The sequence below is a fragment of the Convolutriloba macropyga genome, chromosome 2 (genome assembly GCF_964194025.1).
Source record: "Convolutriloba macropyga chromosome 2, txConMacr16.3, whole genome shotgun sequence".
NCBI lineage: Eukaryota > Metazoa > Xenacoelomorpha > Acoela > Convolutidae > Convolutriloba > Convolutriloba macropyga.
Genome location: NC_134469.1, coordinates 22164644 through 22181418, shown reverse-complemented (window position 1 = coordinate 22181418; position 16775 = coordinate 22164644). Strand labels below are relative to the sequence as shown.

Here is a 16775-nt window from a genome sequence, read left to right as displayed (position 1 = left end):
ATACTTTTGATCGCTCGAGCGATAATGTTCAAAACTGCGTAAGTTTAATTACAACATTGAAAATGAACAGACTAAATTATTAGATGTTGTGGCTAATGTAAGCTCTCAAACTTACAAAAACTTGATTTCTGTACATTTTATCTTATTGAAGTGCTCAAAAATATATTGGTCGTGCACACGTATATGCTGTGATCACTTTGAACTGAAGGTTTGAACAATTCGAAGTGTTCTAGGTCGGAGATGCAAAAATCATGAGCGGTCGAGAAGTCATTTATAACTAAATTTTAAGGTCTGAGTCGGTATTAGTATCAGAAAAATTAATTTTACCCTCCTGTTTTTTTTCGGTCTCTGCCAGTATCAGCTCTGCTCAGATTTAGACCTCGACTTATTACAGGGCTCAGAAACTGTATTGGAGAGGAACTTAATTCGCTAACATTACACAGTCGAGTTTCCTACGAAGAGTCAAGCAAAACACTCTAAAAATTTATCGTGTGAATTCAACAAAAAATCGTGTATTTTTACCCGATTTCTCGCGTAAAAAGAATCACACGATAAAAGGTCGATTTACACGAGAAATCATGTAAATTTACACGAATCTCTCGGGGAGAAAAAATCGTGTGATTTCACACGAGAGATTTTTAGAGTGAAGTCCAGAGTGTAAACTTTGTGTCGAGCTAAAGTCCAAATAATCGCTAAAATCGAGTTAAGATCATCTCATATGCGATTTAGGCCAATCATGGTCTTTTCATATGTCGAGTTGTAAAACTGGGTGGGAGCTATGGCCTCGGGGGCTATCCAAAACAGGGATAATTCTACTGGAAATAAAACTCTTTTGATCTGATGGTGAGCTAACAGCGGACTTGAGTGAAACTAATTATTGCAAGTGAAATATCAGCACTGATTCAGAACTATCAATTTGAATTTGAGCACTCTTTTGTAAATCATGGTCAAGATTCAGCAAAACTAAAAGTAGCTTCAAAAATTGGCCACTAAAAAGGTGGAAATTGGCTAATATTATCAGCAAAGCAACAAAATTATATCGTAACTATTAAAAAACTCTCAGCGGTTTATACGTTCAGCAAATTTAGCGCAACTGGTCACCGAAATAGCATAGCGATTATCACCGTTGACCTCCTGGTAGCAAAATGTTTTCTAATGACAGTTTTCAAACGACCTTTTAAAAAGAAGTTTTCTGAAATGAGAGCTGAAAGAGATTACTTTTGGGCTCAACGCTCAAAATAGATGAAAATGGGTAAAAAGAATTTAGTCAGATCATACTTGAATCTATCTTGCTTAACGAGACAACGACCATATGAACCCGCGAAGAGCAGGAGGGGGGATAAGACAGGGGGTTGAGGGGGTGGGGGTGGGGGGGGGGGGGGTTGTTATCGGTACCCATGGAAGAATTTGGCGTTATAAGGCAATTCTCCGGACATCAAAATTTTGAATATAAAAACTTTGAATGGTAGATTTTTGGAATGGAAAAGCCGAATGCAGGTGTTGCCCAAGACTTGTTGACACAGACTTCCCTGGTCGTAGAAACACACCTACATTTTAAGATTTTGTTTTAATCCAGCAAGATTGTGTATGAATTTGTATAACTGCAAAAAGCTTAAAAGATTAATACACGATATTGCAATCATAGCGTGTATTTTAATAGTTCCTTCCATTGTGAAAGCTTCCATTATAATATGTACTTTTGCAACTTATCAGATTAAAGGATGCATAATCATTTGTATAAAAAATATAGAAATTGTCATCCAAGCTTGTTAAACTTCTCAAATCTATTTGAGGAAAGTGTTACTGAGTAAAACGAGTAATATACCAAAATGCGTCATTTTTCTTGGCCAATCAGAATCGAGTATTTAAATACGCATAGAAATCGTTCCAATTTACCTACAAAGCTCGGAAAAAGTGCAATTAACATAATTTCAAGTAAATCTAATCATAAGACCTATCAAATAAGACATGATTCGGCTCAATATTTTTCGGCTTTTTGAATTCATTGGTACAAAATGGTGACTGGCATTGAACTAATGCGTTATTAGACAAAATACCGGCCAAATGAGCATCAAAAATTGCCGTCTAAAAAACCACTTGTTGCTATGATCGTCGTAATCTTAATACGTTAATGATGCTATGATCGATGAGTTACAGACTGACTATAATACGTTGCTGCCAATGCTTATACGTTGTTTTGCTTATATCGTTTATGAATTGAATCCTTAACGAAAGAGTGGTTTTACACCTTTACAAGTGGCGCCCCACAAGGGACTCGATTAATCAGTTGAACCTAAATTTGAGCAGCGGCAGATTTGATAACTCAGCAGTTATTGGTAACAAAGGACGGCTCCATCAGAAATTAGTCAGCCTGTCTTCTTCATAGTGGGTGGTCCGGGAAGTGGAAAAGGAACGCAGTGTGAGAAGATTGTAGCCGAGTTCAGTTTCGCCAATTTGTCCTCTGGTGACCTTTTGAGAGCAGAGGTCGCCTCTGGGTCAGAAAAGAGCAAGGCACTCGACGCAGCCATGAAGGCAGGACAGCTGGTGACGACAGAAGCAGTGCTAGACCTGATGAAGTCGCCAATGCTGAAGAAGTAGACTAGCAAAGGATATCTGATTGTTGGATACCTTAGGAAAGTTGACCAGCGAGAACTCTTCGAGAAAATTGTAGCCCCATGCGCAGCTTGCATATTCTTTGACGTGCCCAACGAAAGGATGAAGGAGCGACTTCTGAAGAAAGCAGAATTTCTGAAGAAATGTGGCAAAGCAGTTCTAGTGGTCTCAAGTTAGTGGTTTTGAACGGTTATCTCATAACAATTTTGTTGCTACTTGAAAACTCTGCTTTTGCTGTTTCCCATAAATACCCAATAACAGAACAGTTTAGTTTGTTTCAGCCGTAAATTAAAAAAAAAGGAAACTGTTTTAGACGGCAGGTCTAAGAAACCTCCCCTACATTTTGGTTAGAAAAAAAAATTAGCGAACCGGTCACCATCAAACCCCACATATCAAAACTTTTGTGACGAAAAAACATCGATTTGAAAATTTTTTGGTAGATTTACCAAAAAGTCGAGAAAATTGATATAGTAGGTTCGTATATCAAAAAATTACCTCTGATATAGAGAAAATTGAGAGAGAATAAGGCTAAATTGTTCAATTTTGAAAATTTTTGGTCAATTTTGAGGCAATTTAAAAAAAACTTTAGAAAATCAATACCGAATATTGATAAACCGTATTTTTGAGTTTAAAACCGTCCAGTTTACTGGATTATCGTTCCGTAAGCAAGAATTTGCAAACAAATTGACCAAAACTTGAAAAAAATTGGACAAAGGCATAAAATTTTGACAAATTTGTCGAAATTTTGATTTTTCAACCAGAAGGCTCGTTAATTGAGTGAAACTCTTTACACAGAAAAAGTTGTGAAAATTTTCACAACCTCCGGCCTACAAAAAAATTATCGAATTCCCATAATTTTTCTCGTCGCTCGTTTATATACCGTTTTTCGTCCGCGTTCTTTTCGTTCTTTACTTTACAATTCTCCGTTTTCCGTTTTTCTTTCGATAACGCCGCTCTCCCAAAACTTCGCTTTTCGTTTTCTTCCGTTATTTTTTCCTGTTTTTGATGTAGTATGTTTTCATATATGATGAAGTATGTTGTGTTTTTGTTGCAGTATGTTGATTATGCTAGTATGCTGGTTAGTTGCTTTGGTCTTGTTGCTTTCTAGGGTGTGACTTAAGTTTGTTCTAGAGTTACGGCTAGGTGGTTCCTGGACTTTCCCAACTTACTAATTTACTAGCACCTCTGTTGTAGTATATTGATTTTTGCTGCTGTATGTTTGCGTGTAACTGTATGATTGTTAGTTGGTTTAGAATTTTGCCTTCTAGGGTGTGACTTAAGTTTATTCTGGAGTTACGGCTAGATTGTTTTTTAACTTTTCCAGCTTTCATAGACTACAAAAGCGCTGCATATTACTTAATTTTTGCTGTAGTTTGTTTAATATTGTCGGTATGCTGACTGGTTGTTTAGGTTTGAATATTGCTAGGGTGTGACTTAAGTTTATTCTGGAGTTACGGCTAGTAAATTTCTTGCTCTTTTCATCCATTTAGTATACTACTGCTTTGCCGTAAATTAGTTCGTTATTTGTATATATTAAGCCCCATAATGACTTGTGCTAGTTTGCCTCGTGCAGTAGCATCTCTCCTCCATCCTAGGGTGTGACTTAAGTTTGTTCTGGAGTTACGGCTAGTTTGTTTGGTTGAGTTTGTTGCTGTGGTCTGCTAGCATAGTGGTTCCCGACCTCCCCGCTCGCTGTGTAATCGTCTCCCGCCCGTTCCGACCCGCCTTTCCGTTTCGTTGCGCGCTACTCGCTCAACGCCTCCGTTGTGTCCGTCTCGTCTCACGTTTCTTCGTGCGAGGCTCGTTCAGCGTTTCCGTCCCGTCCGTTGCGTCGCCCGTTTACCACCCGCGTTTTCGCCAGTTCCGTTCCGTTCACTGTTGCGTTGCGCGCCGTTCGCCCGTCCTTCCCGCCCCGTCCGCTTCGTTTCCCGTTTCGTCGTGATTCGTCTTCTTACTTACTTTCGCCGAGTAATTCATTACTCGGTAACTTCTTTTCTGCTCTTCGACGTCTTGATTATCAAGTCGTCGTCATTTGGGTTCGGTATAACCCGCATTCCACGTGTTTGGTTGAAAGTTACTCTACATTGATAAACTAGCCATTTCAATATCATGGCCGAACAGCAGGAGAAATTGAAAAAGCTCTTTAATGCAAGAGCTAATCTAGAATCTGAGCTATGTAACATCCATAAGGATATCACAGATGCCATAGATCGTCAAGACAGGAGGGTTAAAGTTGAACGCTTGGTTACTAGGTTGAAGGATCTCTTCAGTAAACTGGTGGAGAAGAATGAAGAACTATTTGACTTGGCCAGTAAAGCGGAGAACCCAGATTCAATTTACCCTGTCCTTGAGCAATGGTTGGATGATAAAACCAAGAACAATGATAAATTCTTGCTTGCGGCTAGAAGCTATATTGACTCAGTTGCTGACCGAGCCACCGTATGTGAGGGCGTTAATCCTCAAGACCAATCTAAGAGAAGTTCACGCCGAACAACATCATCAATGTCTAGCCAGCGTAAACATGAATTTCTCATGGCAAAACTAAAACGCGAAGAGGCCGAGAAACAAGAACAAGCTGCCATGCGCCTCGCTAAACAAAAACACGAAATTGCCATGAGCAAAAAGGAGCTTGAAATACAAATGGAACAGATGGCACTTCAAGAATTGGAGGAAGACCACCGCCAGCGTGTTGCAGCAGCTAAATTAGATGAGGCTGATTTAATGGATAATCATTCATTGTTTAGTCACCACTCAAGTGAACTGAATTTGTTTAAAGATAGGGGATCAGATAGAAGTCAGGGACTTGTTCAGGATTGGGTAAATTCGTTTCCCGCAGGTAATTCAAGTGAGTTAAACTTTTCTCGTCCTGGTTCAGCAACCGCCGACCCTCCTGTTAAAGATACCTCCCCTAGTAATCCTCCAGAAAACCCAAGTAATGTTGCCGATAACTTACATCATCTTGAAATGCTTTCTCAGTACACACGGCCAGGAGTTGCAATTTCTGTTGCCCAGCAGGAAGCTTTGTATCGGGAATATCTCCAGGCTCAACTGCAGCAATCACTCATTGATCAAAGGGCACATAGTCCCTCAGGCAGTGGTGAAGTGAACCAAGTACCAGTCGACGTACAAAATGTTGCACTCCCACCACCTCAACCACCTATGCAACCTCCCCGGCCACCGACACCCGTTATGGCACCAACGAACTCCATTTTTGTACCTGAATTTTCAACAAACCCACAAGTAAATCAGTTCTTGGGTCCGAAAAGCTCCAGTGTGCCTTGCCAATTACATATGTCAATGCCTCATGTTCAACAACAACAGAATCTAACTCAAAGTAACATTCCACACCAAACACAAGTCCCTATTGCCCATTCCCCGCATAAGGTCCCTCCACCTCTAAACCCACTCGTGAACCCGCCACCCGTAATCCCGCCTCAACAATTATTTAATCCTCAGCCTCCCGTGATTCCGTCGCCCATTCCAGCGAGCACAGCAACATACTTACCCGTCCCCAACATTCCTCAACAAAACATTGTCCAATCACCTCAAACCCGCCTGGTACCGTGCCCTACAGCACAAAGACCTCCCCAGAACTGTAACTTTGATCTAAACTTGTGGAGTTTTCCTCAGAATAAACCCCCAAACGTAAACCAGGCGACAAATAATGCAACCGTCTTCAACACCGTTCAACCGAACCTACCCCCAAGAACTGCTAACCCCACCATCAGCCATCCCATCTTGCAAATGAGTGCACAACATAATCCAAAAAGCAACTACGCAGCTAACTGTAGCATCCCTGTTAACCCCTTTAGTACAACTACTAACATCGCGCCACCTTTCGTCACGCCGGTTATACATCCAACATACGGGCATACTGCTCCGATACCATTGTGTTGGGGTGGCCCACCGCATCCCACGCCTCCAGCGCCAGCATCTGAAAATGCAAGCTTGATTAAGGCATTCACTGACGCCTTATCTAGCAAGAGGAATGACCCACTACCCGAATGGAAGTTGTCCCAATACAATGGGGATCCTCTACAGTGGCACGAATGGTATGGTCAATTCAAAAGCGCAATTGACTCTCAGTCCCTAACTGATGATGTAAAATTGACATACCTTAAGACCCTCGTAACAGGTAAAGCTAAAACAGCTATAGCTGAGTTTGCCTACTGCGGCGCAATGTACAAAGACGCACTGAGGACCTTGGAACGTAAATTTGGCCAACCACAGGCGGTCGTAAGTGCACATTTAGACAAACTCAACAGCTTTCCACCATTGAAGATGCACAATAGCGATAACATCATTAATTACTCGGGGTGCATTTCAAGTCTTGTCGGGGTATTTAAATCGCTGTCATACGATTCGGATTTAAAGAGTGCTGCGCTTCTCAACACCGCCGTACAGAAGCTACCACCCAATATGAAGGAGTCATGGTCACTCTTCACGGTCAAAAAGCATTGGGTGAAACCTACTCTTCTTGATTTCAACGATTGGTTAAAAGAGAAGGCCGAAGCGCACGATTTAATGAAGACTACCGCACCTAAAGCAAGGACTGAGGATACCAACAACTCAGTAACCAGATCAAAAGTTGCTTCAAAGGCATTTGCTGCAAATACGCAACAGAAGAGTAACCTTAAGCCGCAACAGAGGTCTCCGTCAACATCATTCTCTAGTTGCATTGTATGCAAAGGCAGCCACCGGTTGTGGGAATGCCGTGTCTTTAAGGAAAAGACCCCCACGCAGAGAGCCAAGGTCGTGGCTGAGGCAAAGCTCTGTTTCTCTTGTTTGCGTGATAAACACATGTTTAGGCAATGCCCAAGTCCCCGTAAGTGTAGGAAAGATGGTTGCAACAGCTCCCATAACACCTTACTTCATGGAGCTGAAAGGGTTTTTCCAGCTAAACCCTCAACAAACAACAACATCGATACTTCGAAGTCGAACGCAGGTACAAGTAGGCCATCTACTGGTCAACCGCAACCAAGCAAAACAACCACTTTGTCTTCCGTGACGGATGTCAAAGGCCTCCTTCAGATCACGGAACTGAAAGTTACTAATTCTTCTGGTACTAGTACTACGGCGTTGGTTTTATGCGATACCGCTTGCAGTAACTCTTGGGTGTCCGATAGTCTCGCATTTAGACTCGGTTTGCAGGGTACCGCATTAAAACTGACCGTCAAGGGTATAAACACGGAAGAACTCATAGACACAAAGGTGGTTCAATTGACTGTGACACCTCACAAAGATCAAGACTTTGAAGCATTTACTGTACGTCCCTACGTGAGGGAAACATTAAACGTAGGTTCCGACATCATTGACGTGAAGTCCATGCAAGAAACGTACCCACATTTGGCAGTTCTAGATCCAGTAAGATATAGCTATGGAGAAATTGAGATGATACTTGGACAGGATGTCTACCATGCCATCCGCCCGTTAGAGTATTTTTCAGCCGACGAAAAGTGCTCACCATTCGCTGTCCGCTTGCCCATAGGTTGGGTTTTAAGTGGCCCACTCCCGTCAAGCTCAAGTTTAGTCTCCACGTGTTTCAAAGCCAATATTGAACAGGATTTTGAATTAGCTTGTCAGGTTAAATCTTGGTATGATATGGAATCGTACGGCGCGTTCAAGCAAGTTGACCCACGATCCGCAGCGGATGCTCGCGCGCAGGAAATACTTGAATCAACAACTTTTCATAACGGCCAAAGATACGATGTCGGTATGTTATGGGCTGATGACAACATCCAGCTCCCGAATAACTACCTTTCATCACTGGTACAGCTCAAGTCTCTCGAAAAGCGGCTCTCGAGAGATACGTCATTGAAAGAAAATTATTCTAATACCATCCGTGAAGACTTGGAAAACGGTTACTTGAAAACAGTCCCTGATGCTCACAAGGTTGAGCAGCGGTCGAATAAAGAGTGGTACCTACCACATCATCCCGTAATCAATCCGAACAAACCGGGGAAAGTGCGTAGGGTATTAAATGGTGCAGCAAAGTTCCACGGTACTTCCTTGAATAAATCTTTGCTCACTGGCCCCGACCTGCTCCAAAACCTAATCCACGTACTACTCAGGTTCCGTCAACATAAATTCGCCGTGTCCGCAGATATTGAGGGTATGTTCCTCCAAGTGGGTGTCCCTGACTGTGACCAGCCATCACTGCGTTTTTTGTGGCGGGAGGACCCCACAACAAATGTTGTAGTGTATCAATACACGCGCCATATATTCGGGGCTAAAGATTCGCCCACATGCGCTAACTATGCACTGCAACGCACGGCCCGAGACAATGTCAGTCAGTACCCGGAAGCAACCAAAGCCGTACTAGAAAACTTCTACATGGACGATTACTTGGATTCGGTGGAGTCACCTGAGAGGGCTGTCAAAAGATCGAAGGAGTTGGTGCATCTTCTCCATCTCGGTGGGTTCAAGCTTACTAAGTTTGTAAGCAATGTACCAAATCTGGCTGATCGAATTGATGGGTCACCTCAGTCCACCGAACCAAAAGTAATTGCCTCATCTAAGGAGGAATCTTCGCACGTGCTTGGGTTGAAATGGGATCACAACAATGATACCCTAGTTGTGAGTCGGGGTACCTCCAGCACAGTAACTAAGTCTTTAACACAACGCTTGGTATTGAGCCTAATGTCTAAGGTGTTTGATCCAATCGGCCTAGTTGCACCATTTACTGTCGGTGCCCGATTGTTACTAAAGGACATCTGGCGTGTCAGCGGGCAGCACTGGGATGAAGAATTACCAAAAGACACTGTTGAAAGGTTCCTCGAATGGAGTGTAGAACTACCCAAGCTTGCAGCAATCACTATACCAAGGAGCTACTTTTCCGGAAACTCTGAACACCTGGAACTACACATGTTTGGCGATAGTTCACAAGAAGTTTTCAGTGCCGTTGCATTTCTCCGGGCTCGAGTAACTACTTCGAGTGGGCCCCAAACGGAGCTTGCGTTTGTCCTGGGTAAAGCTCGCGTAGCACCTATGAAGGTCATGACTGTTCCAAAGCTGGAATTACAGGCAGCGCTACTGGCCGCTCGATTGAAACAAGATATATGTCGAGCTCTCACAGTAAAAGTCAACAGGGTTTTCATGTGGACCGACAGCACTACTGTCTTGCAATGGCTTAACTCTGCAACCAAGCACCCAATATTTATTGCAAACCGTGTTTGCGAAATCTTGGAACACACTAGCGTTGACGAATGGAACCACGTTGCCTCAAGCGATAATCCGGCAGATGCCGGCACTCGTGGTATGTCTGCTGAGATATTGCAATCAAGTAGCTGGGTGAGAGGTCCAGATTTCCTGAGAACCAAGCAATTCCCGTTCGAACCAAGCACTGAAGTAGTTAATAACATCAAACTTGGTATAGTAACTAAGGAAACTGACGAAACCAATACATCATTGGCCGTATCTGTAACCAAGTCAACTAAGGAACCGCCCCCGCAACTAATTCCCTTCGATAAGTACAGTTCTTATCAGAAGTTGCTACGGATAACAGCGTACGCCCTCCGCTTGTTACCTTCTCACAAATGTTACCGTAATGCCGACGGTAGCATCATAGACCCCACGGAACTCGACAAAGCCGAGCGTCATCTCCAGTATCTTGTGCAAGGGGAGTCATTCAATGCAGAGAGAAAAGATCTTCTCGAAAACAAACCCGTTAAACGGAGTAGCCGTATTGCCCCGTTTTCTCCCTTTATTGGGCCAAATCGTCTAATCCGATCGGCAGGCCGCATCAAGCGGTTGGTCGAAGTTGACTTTGCTGTAAAACATCCTATCGTCCTGGACGCACGCCATGCATTTGTAAAGTTGTTCCTCAGGCACACGCACGTTAAACATCATCATCAGGGTATTGATTACCTGCGGGCAAAAGTACAAGAACGTTATACCATCCTTAAATTACGTTCCTCACTACGTTCCATTAAATCTAACTGCCTTACGTGCAGGATGTTCCGCGCTGCCACTATTCAACCCATCATGGCTGACCTCCCAGTAGAAAGACTCGCATACCAGTCTCCTCCCTTCACGAACACCGGGGTCGACTACTTCGGCCCATTTTACGTTACTGTACGTCGGACTACCGAGAAGAGGTGGGGTTTCCTCTTCACATGCTTAACTACTCGTGCCGTTCATGTTGAAATCGTTCCGTCCATGGACGCCAGTTCGTGTGTAATGGGAGTGGAGCGGTTCGTCTCCCGTCGGGGTACACCGGCCATTATTTGGTCAGACAATGGCACTAACTTTGTTGGCGCGGAAAAAGAACTACGCGAGAACATCGAAAAGTGGAACACCATCAACATCGCTGTGGAACTTGCCCACAAAGGCATCAAGTGGAGGTTCAATCCGCCCAGTGCGCCACACCAAGGTGGCATCTGGGAGAGGCTAGTACGTAGTTTCAAGCGCGTACTTTACACAATCCTTGGAACACGTCGCCTCACAGATGAGGTTTTAAGTACCACTTTTTGTCTGGTCGAACATGCACTTAATTCACGTCCGTTAACGCCCGTAAGCGCCGACCCGTCCGACTTAGGCGCATTAACACCTAACCACTTTCTCCTCGGTAACCAAGCACGTTGTCTCCCGTCCATCATTGGCGCAGATGAGTTTGATCACCGTAAACGTTACGCCCGCGCGCAGTCTTACGCTAACGCTATTTGGTCTCGTTGGATCAAAGAATACGTACCGGCGCTGAACCGACGTTCCAAGTGGCAGACGCCTGCCGAGCATCACCTTAAGACCGGTGATTTGGTTTGGGTAGTTGAAGAGACCAACCCAAGGGGTTACTACCCCACTGCTCGGCTCACTGAACTTCGTTACGGTTCCGACAGCGTCGCACGCTCCGCCGTATTGCGCACGTCCTCCGGATCGCTCGTTCGCCCGCTTGTAAAATTAGTACCGATTCTCCCAACATCTTCTTCTGGGCCGGAGGATGTTACTGAGTAAAACGAGTAATATACCAAAATGCGTCATTTTTCTTGGCCAATCAGAATCGAGTATTTAAATACGCATAGAAATCGTTCCAATTTACCTACAAAGCTCGGAAAAAGTGCAATTAACATAATTTCAAGTAAATCTAATCATAAGACCTATCAAATAAGACATGATTCGGCTCAATATTTTTCGGCTTTTTGAATTCATTGGTACAAAATGGTGACTGGCATTGAACTAATGCGTTATTAGACAAAATACCGGCCAAATGAGCATCAAAAATTGCCGTCTAAAAAACCACTTGTTGCTATGATCGTCGTAATCTTAATACGTTAATGATGCTATGATCGATGAGTTATAGACTGACTATAATACGTTGCTGCCAATGCTTATACGTTGTTTTGCTTATATCGTTTATGAATTGAATCCTTAACGAAAGACTGTTTTATCAGCTTCAACACGTTGTCAAAAAGTTCAAAAAATGCAAGAGAAGCTAAAGTTAGAATCATCAAAAGGGAGAATCATTTGGAATTGAATGTTATGTAGCATCAGTAAATTTTTCCTCGTATTTCTATTTTTAAAACAAGTAAAGATCTTAAATACACTGCAAAGCTGTTTTTAGCCTAAAATTTTATTTTGTTATTAAGTTTTTTCTCAAAAGCAATTTAAGTGCCTCTTTATTTGTGTGCAGCCACTTCGCTCAATTTTTATCGGTTTTTCTCCAGTTCAAGATCAAGTAAAACACTGGTATCAGCATTCAGTTCTAGAAAAAATTTAAGTCAGTCAAGACAAGAGAATGTCATTTTGAACACAAAAGATGTTTCTTCTGATAATAGGTTAGATTTTGTATCTTAATTTATCAACACTTTGACCATTTTATCTGTTTTTGCTGCAGGAGAGATAACTGCAGGAGAGAGTTTTGCACAATTGATAACCAAGAGTTCACAAGTCTTAAAGTTGAAATTGAAATCAGATTTTAAAACCGGAAACCGAATATCTATAAATGGAACAAAATTCATTGAGTACTGAATAATTTTTAATTTTTGAACTGTACTGAATAATTTTCATTTTTTTTAATAATGCTGCTTCGTTTTTTTTGTATTAACATAAACATACAGCTGTAATCCAGATGTCTAATGGACCAGATGTCTAATGGATGAAAATGGACTAAAACTAGAAGCCGATAAAAATTTGCGTTTTTCTGATTGTGTTTTTCCAATATTTTCAGCCAGCAATAAATATTAACGGATCATCGACATCTGATTGAACGCCAATTTAGGGTTCTAGAGAAGGTCAAGTTCCCAAATATATGAACTTATGGTGGCTGCAAGGCATTACATTGATCAAAGATGTCTAATAATTACGCCAAAAGTAATGAGAAAACATCACTTTTGTTTACTTGTCTGCAGAGAAAATTACTATTTAAAATTTTTTAAAGCAAGTTCTCTACTAAAAAAATGTTGCTCTCGCTTTTGATTGTGACAGTTTTGCCCTCAATTTTGCCCTCAATTTTATTTTTTCTTGCCCTATCTGGTCATTTGTTCCTTCTGGTGATCTATCGGAACGATTTAGTTTCTCAGCTACCAGTTTCTCGTTTCTCAAAGTGCTCCCCTTCAATGTAAATTAGAATTACGATGCAGAGGTATACCCAAACCGTCATGGACAGATAAGCCCGATGTGTGTATCTCTTGTTTGTTTTTACTATGTTAATACATTGAAAGTGGTACAATATTGCGGAAAACAGCTACTTTAGCAGAAACCGGCAAAATGGAAGGGAGTATCGTATCCCGTGTTCGCAAAAGTGTCCTAATTTTAGCCGCGAAATACAAGTACAAACCTAATAACCTATTTTTCGCGCGAGTTGTATCACGCACCTGCTCAATTACGTATCGATTTTTTGCACGCAATGTAGCTCGATTTCACATATAATCCGCAATTAAGCCTAATTTAATGCGCTTTGAGCATAAAAGTGATTATTAAAGCTTTATTACTACTTTTGTTAAAAGGAACCATTAATTGAGCTGGCGTGTTTATTACGAGTTTGTGAATAAAAATGAAAAATTGTCTAACTGCTGATTATACTGAGAAGTATGTACTTGCTAAGTTGAAGATTTTGCAACGCAAAGAAAGTAGTGTATCGAATCTTTTACCTTAATTCAAAAGGCAGAGGGAGACAATTAAACACAAGGGCCATAAAAAACAAACAGACTCCCTCTTACATTACTGCCAAAGTTTGCCTCAAATTTCATCTTCAAGAAAGTAATGGCGAAACGACAATTTAGTTTTTGGGTCTATTTACAATTTTACAGGCATATCTATTTTTTTTCTAAAAATCCCTACATTTTGTTCTCTCTCTCTCTCTCTCTTCCTCTAAAATTATTTTCCTCTATTTTTACTATTAGTTTAGATACACTGCATCCGTGTTAAAAGTGAAAAATTCCTCCGTTGAAGTTGGAGTTTGTCGAATAATATTTTTTTCCGAAAAATCCCTCCATTTTGTTCTCTCTCTCTCTCTCTTCCTCTAAAATTATTTTCCTCTGAAGAGTTTTCTGAGCTATATTTATTATTATTTAAGACACACTGCATCCGTGTGAAAAGTGAAAAATTCCTCCGTTGAAGTTGGAGTTTGTCGAATTTTATTTTTTTTTCCGAAAAATCCCTCCATTCTGAGCGAACTCTTTCTCTCCCTCCCTCTCTCTTCCCTATCTCTCTCCCTCCCTATCTCTCTCTCTCTTTCTCTCTCTCCCTCTCTCTTTCTCTCTCCTCTCTATAAATAAATCACACAAATAACAAATTCATATATACACAATCTATGGCAGTTTAAAACATTAAGACATTAAGCCATTAAGCAATATTGGTAGTTTTTTATACAGAACTACTGATTACAAAATTGTCATTCCCTGTCAATAGAGTCATTATTTGCATTCAAAGTATCTCTAATCCGCAATTGAGCCTAATTAAATGCGCGCAATTTGAGCATGCAAAAGTGGTTTAAGACTTTGTAATAAACAATGAAGATTATATTGAAGCTTTTACAGCTTTAAATTGATTTAAATAACAACTTTAGAGACAAAGTAAATAACACTGCATCCGTGTGAAAAGTGAAAAATTCCTCCGTTGAAGTTGGAATTTGTCGAGTTTTGTTTTTTTTTCCGAAAAATCCCTCCGTTTTGTTCGTGCTCTCTCTCTCTCTCTCTCTCTCTCTCTCTCTCTCTTACTGTAAAATTATTTTCCTCTGAAGAGTTTACTGAGCTATAATTATTATTAGTTTAGACACACTGCATCCGTGTGAAAAGTGAAAAATTCCTCCGTTGAAGTTGGAGTTTGTCGAATTTTATTTTTTTTTCCGAAAGATCCCTCTATTCTGAGCGAACTCTTTCTCTCCCTCCCTCTCTCTTCCCTATCTCTCTCCCTCCCTATCTCTCTCTCTCTCTCTCTCTCTCTCTCTCTTTCTCTCTCCTCTCTATAAATAAATCACACAAATAATAAATTCATATATACACAATCTATGGCAGTTTATAACATTAAGAAATTAAGCCATTAAGCAGTATTGGTAGTTTTTTATACAGAACTACTGATTATAGAATTGTCATTCCCTGTCAATTGAGTCATTGAAGTTGAATTGGATTTGTGAGACCATTTGATGTTATGCTTGGCGAACAAGTGACCAGATGACCAGAGGCTGAAACAGTCCGGGGAATTACTTTGTCTGTAAAGCTGTTATTTAAATCAATTTAAAGCTGTAAAAGCTTCAATATAATCTTCATTGTTTATTACAGTCTTAAACCACTTTTGCATGCTCAAAATGCGCGCATTTAATTAGGCTCAATTGCGGATTAGAGATACTTTTAATGCGAATAATAGATACCTAAATTGAGCGGAAACGTACTACAAGATTTGTTACCTACTTTTCGTTCCGAATGTTCTTTTACAAAGTATTAAAACCACTTTTGCATGCTCAAAATACGCGCATTTAATTAGGTTCAATTGCGGATTAGAGGTACTTTGAATGCGAATAATAGATACCTAAATTGAGCGGAAACGTACTACAAGATTTGTTACCTACTTTTCGCACCGAATGTTCTTCTATTTCGCAAAATTGGCGGAACCCCTTTTGCGAAAAGTAAGATACAAAGGATGTCATCTAATTTCGTTCATTGTATGCAACTAATTTTCGAGCCAATTTTACTAAGGCGGAAATTTTGGGGTATGCCTCTGCATCGTAATTTACATTGAAGGGGAACACTTTGAGAAACGAGAAACTGGTAGTTGAGAAACTAAATCGTTCAGATAGATCACCAGAAGGAACAAATGACCAGATAGGGCAAAAATAATAAAATTGGGGGCAAAATGAGCATGCGACGCCTCCAAAATTTTAAAATTTTTGCAAAAATAGGAAACTCTAAAACAATCCAACAAAAAATTCTGGCCTTGGTGATCGTTCTGATGATAGCAATGAAATCTTTTTGCGTTTCTCAGAGCTTAGTTAAATTTGTTATGACCTGTTCTCAAATTTTTGAAGGCTTTCATAACTAAAACTCAAATTATTGGGTTCAAAGGTCTTATAATGGGTAATGCTAATGAAATTAAGGGACGAAACATACATACTAAGCTCAGATGTTCCATTTTTGTTCAGGTGTGTTTGGGAAGAGATCTAACACGCAAATCAGCTTCAGAGAACCAAGTTTAAATGCTGCAGATATTTTCAGCCAATCAGCACTTAGGTCAGCCGAAGAGAGAATGGGTGAACGCAACCTCATATCAGCATCAACAGCTAGGGAAATATTGCAGTCACTTAAACGAAGGTCAGCAATGGCGAAAATTGAAAGGGCTCTTTCAACCGAGTCCGGATTGTATGTGAACAGCTTCCCGAGGCAACGATTTACAAGAAGTGCGCAGCTTTATAACAATGGCCTCTACTGAATTTGAGAGCGAAGATTGATGTCTATTTTTCTTCTGAATATCTATTTTTGCCCCTCGAGCAAAATTATGTCATCGAAAAAAATAACTCAATGTCTGTGCTAAAGTGTGTGAAATTAAATGTCATCATTAAAGTCAAAGAAAAAAAATATTTGGACAGTTCATTCCACCTTTTTAGATGTCATCTTTTAATTGAATGAGTGAATTGGATAGTGTCAATCCAATTTTAAAATTTTATTTTATAGCTAGGTCTTAAAATGTGAGTCATTGAGATGGGCGAGGTAAGTCAAGTATGATAAAAAAATACT

The 16775-nt window shown here is 40.8% G+C and overlaps 1 pseudogene; it reads left to right on the top strand.

The window, feature by feature from the left end:
• The first annotated feature begins 24 nt into the window (after positions 1 to 24).
• LOC142334857 (adenylate kinase isoenzyme 1 pseudogene) lies at positions 25 to 16470 on the top strand (annotated as a pseudogene).
• Positions 16471 to 16775: the final 305 nt, after the last annotated feature.